General features: G+C 43.8%; 1 protein-coding gene across 9 annotated transcripts in view; it reads right to left on the reverse strand.

The window, feature by feature from the left end:
- The window catches only part of KDM4C (lysine demethylase 4C), a 502970-nt gene that overhangs the window by 472825 nt on the left and 25667 nt on the right, over positions 1-4478 (reverse strand). For all 9 annotated transcript variants that reach the window (XM_006018370.3, XM_025197539.1, XM_025197541.1 and 6 more), the window contains exon 2: positions 2262-2302. The gene's annotated coding sequence lies outside the window, so the exon portion shown is untranslated. The remainder of the gene's footprint in view (positions 1-2261; positions 2303-4478) is intronic.

Here is a 4478-nt window from a genome sequence, read left to right on the forward strand (position 1 = left end):
CTGCCCCACCACCATTGTGTCAGCCCAGGTCCACCCTTTCCTCCCTGCCACCACAGCACACCCACTCCTCCCCCACCCCTGCATTGGGCCCACTCCTCCCCCCACCACATTGGCTCTGCAGGCAGCAACGACGGAAGAGGGAAGAGGCAGGCCAAGGCCAGATCAGGTGGCCTCCCCCTCCACTCCCCCCTGCAGCATCCCAACTCTGCTTCCCCCCAACCATTGCTGCTGCCGCCATCTCCAAGGAGCAAAGCTAGCTCCAGTGGCCTAACCCCCCCCCCCCCCCCCCCCCCACCCCTCCCCTCCCTCCCCCGCTTCATCGTTGCCACATGCAGGGAGCAGGGCAGGGGGGGCAAGGCCCACACTGCTGAGCTTGCCACCCCCATTCCATCTGCTCTGTTGCTGCTGCTTCCAGGGAGCAGGGCGGCAGGGGGCAAGGCCTCCGCAGCTGGCCTCGCCCCCCTGCTCCACCCTGTGTCCCCGCCATCATGGCAGCGCTCCACTGCATCGCCACCTCCTGTCTGAATGCTATATTCGCACTCTGATTGGGTGTTTCAGTCAGTCAATCAGAGCAATAAAGAGTTACAGACAGAGAAACAGATTAAGGCTTTTATAATATTAGAATAATGAATGAGGCACTGGTTGGCTTCCAAATTGCTTTACACACACACACACACACACACACACACACACACACACACACTGGCATTTCATTTTAATCATGACTTCTGGTTTTTAATCAGAATTTGCAATTGTGTTTTAATCAGAGAATTTGCAATTTTTTAAACAGAAAAACCAGGATCCCTGGTAATAAGGTAGTTTGGTTTTAGGAGGATAGGAATATTTTGAGATGTTTACTTGTTTGTTTTCCTCTACCCATAACTATAAATTTACTGTAAAGGATACTGTTTTACAATTTGGCATAAGAAAGGTGGTAAATAGTTCAGTACAAAATGGTTTACTTAAATTGTATTTGGGATGCTTACTCATGCATGAGTTAATAGCATATCTAACATTCATACTTATAATAGCTTGGTGTTCCATTGCCAGGTATGCAACTATACACATAACAGAAGACAATTTCTAATTACAAAAAAAATCACATTCATTTCACAGAAAAAAAGGAAATGAAAGCAGCTGTTTTGCACTGACTTTTTATACTCTGTTCAATACTCAGAGCTTTCAGAGGCCCAGGGAGAGCTGCTTTATAAAAGATTCTCTTGGTCACCTGAAAAAGAAACTTTTAATGTCTAAGTATTTTCTCACTTTGCTGGCCAGATAAATACAGTCAAAGGATGGACATGGGTATCTCTACAGACCAGAGACTTACTATCCAATTTTTTTTGTCCTTCACTAGGGCTAGGTACAGACATTGGGTGGGGGGCATCAGAGGGAGGTTAAATTGGATCACAATGGCTGCAGGTAAGTCAGGATGGGAAAGAGGGGGGGGAGCTGAGGGTCCAGCAAGCTGCAGAGGATCAGGGGTCCACCAGGGAATGGGGGGGCAGAGGCAACCCACTGGTAGGGTGCCCCCTCTCCCCACAAACCTACACCCTCATCCCTCCCACCCCTCCCCCTACCAGGGCTTACTTACTCAGCTCCAACAACAGCAAATGCTGATAAATCAGCTGTACCCAGAGCAGCTTGTAGGAGGGGGTTGAAGAGACTGGTTTGTCCAGGGTGGCGGGGGATGGAAAAGGGATGCAAAGGGTAAGAGGGCAAAAGATAGCCCAGTGTGGGGGGTGGTATTCAAAAGAGCAGCCTGGGGCTGGGGCTGGGTTTTCCCAGCTCTGGGGTTTTGCAGAGAAAGTATATAGAAGTTCCATGCACTGGTTTAACCCAAATTGAATAAGTTTGATGTTACATAGTTCCAGGTACATCTTAAACTGGGTTCTGCAATTTTTAGACCAATTTGTGTGCATGGAACTTCTGTAGTTACAGGCTTAGACTGATTGCCAGTCACTAAGACCTAGTCTGCAAGTGTAAAGTTAACATGGGAATGAGCTAAGTTTAAATCGGGGAGCCATTTTGATCCCAATTTAACCTCCCCAAATGTCTCTACTTAGCCTAAATAACTAGTGGGAGGGGGTGGAAATCAACACTGGATTTTGACAGGATGTTAACTCAGAATCAAAGAGGGTCTCCGGTTTGTCAAACACATGGACAGCATTTAAAATAAAATTAGCTGACTCATTTAAAATTTAAGATGTCTACATAAGACAGATGGAAAAATGGTCATAGAAGAAAAGATAATTTGTTACCTGTTGGACTTGATGTCTTCAAGTCCCCCTTTTACTTCTTCCTACCAAAAAGCAAAGACAAAAATATTAACTTTCCTGCTATTAAAAGCAGTTATATAGTACCACACATCCACACAGGCCTCAAACTAGAGACAAAGAGCTTACAGTAAATCATCATGATGCAGCAAACACTTAAGTACGTGAGAAAATTTACTCATATGAGCATTTCCTTTAGTCTGAAGTGTTTTCATAATCAACCTCACCACAAAACAATGGCAAAATGAAACATGGGACTCACTAATGATTGGGAGGTTTTGGAATGAACACTTAAGAGGAAAAAGAGATGGGTGGATTTTTAGGTATTTGGGTGGGCAAAGTTTAAGGTAGTTGAGGTTTCTCTTCCATTCAGACAAGCAATATCTCTGACCACTAGTACACACAGCTTCAGTCTTAATTGGGAAAAAAAATTAATTGCCAGCTTTCACCTGCTGGAGACTAGAAACTAGTGAATAGCGACACAGGAAGTTCTTAAAGAGTGGCAGCAACACAGCTCTGACATCCAGCCTCTACCTACTAGGTGACAGGTCAAAAGAATCAAATCCATGTCTGGTCTACTGGAGATAGTGCCAGCATGTGAAGCGCAAAAGTTTATATTTAATACTAATTAATTATCTACATTCTAGCATAAAAAAAACTGAATTTAAAAAAAAACCTATGTACAACTATACCACACACACGCATGTTTATGCCCACCACAATATGCTCAGTGGTGGATATTGTTATTTATAAACCCTCACTGGCAGTCAGGTATCACTGGCAGTGGCCAGAGATCAAACAGGATATTTGACTTCTTTGTACACAATTGGGTTTCAAGTATTCAGACATTTTTTTAAATATATACACTTGTCTCATTTAACATTGCTTGCCTGTTGCCTGTAAAGAGCACAGAGCCACTCAAGTAAATTCCCCGTACCCCCAAAAAAATGAATATTCCTACTTTATTCAATATTCTGTACAGTTGACTTGAGGTTCTTTGACAGTTTAAGTGTGGAAGCTGCCCAAGGGTAGTTTTCTTTGTACAGAGTTCTTACAAACAGTTGAGAAAGCATTTTTTTTAAATCATATGGTTCCATTCCAGGCCAAACGTGAAACACCCAGCGGAACCAGTCATTTCAATGCAACATAAATCAATTTTATATTGTCCCAAATTGTTTAGTATTTACATTCCTGTTTGTTAAAAGTTATTTAGCTTTACCTCATTCCAAAATAAATAAAGTTCTCATAGATCAGTTAACATAGGGGTGTCAAAGTCACTCCTGGTCAGATCTGAACCCAGGGGACTCCTCCAAGTCCAGATCCAGGGGAGCAGACATATATACAGCAGGTCTGCATTGGGCAGCAGCAGAGGTCGGTTTCACATTTGGGCACTGCAGTGTGGGTCAGGTCTGCGTTAAGTTGGCAGCACAGGTACTGGGGCAGACAGTGGCACGGATCAGGTCCACAGCCTGGCTACCAGTGGTCACAGTCATCAAGATCTGGGGACCCCAAATTTTGTGACTGGCCACACCCACCCACTTATGGTAGCCCGCTAGACTACTGAAGACTGGAGAGAATGGTTCTGGGGGCCAGATCCAACCTGTAGGGTGTATGTTGGACACCTGTAACTTACCAAATACACCATGATTCTTGTCTGTTCATCTGTTTAATAGATACTGCCCCAAGTCTTACTAATAAAGCTTCAGTTTCACAGTTTTTAATAAAACTGAGTCAAGGAGACCTGGAATTACACACACACACACACACACACACACACACACACACCCCCACCCACCCACCCCCCGTTTGCCAGGTAAGTGGATTAATTTTTGTCTCAGCATGAATCAAACATGCAATTTCATCTAAATCTACTTAGTAAATACAGCCGCTATTTCAGCTAAATCCAAAATACTACTCCTACAAACAGCTGCAGTAACAGATCATTAAGCATCCAGAAGCCCCAAAATGCTAAAAATAAGGCTGTACGATATCACCTACATCTGCCCTCTGAGTGCGTGCATTATGCTATAGTCTTCACCTCTATAGTCTCATTCTATTTCTTGAATAAAATAAGCAGACCAAATCCTACAAGCACTTACACAGGAATAAAATTTACCCATGAGGTAGTCCAACTGCAGGGAGTAACTGTTCTCATTTAAATAAGTGTTTACAGAATCAGACCCAATATCAGTTTTTCCCTAC

Source organism: Alligator sinensis, unplaced genomic scaffold (genome assembly GCF_000455745.1).
Source record: "Alligator sinensis unplaced genomic scaffold, ASM45574v1 scaffold392_1, whole genome shotgun sequence".
NCBI lineage: Eukaryota > Metazoa > Chordata > Crocodylia > Alligatoridae > Alligator > Alligator sinensis.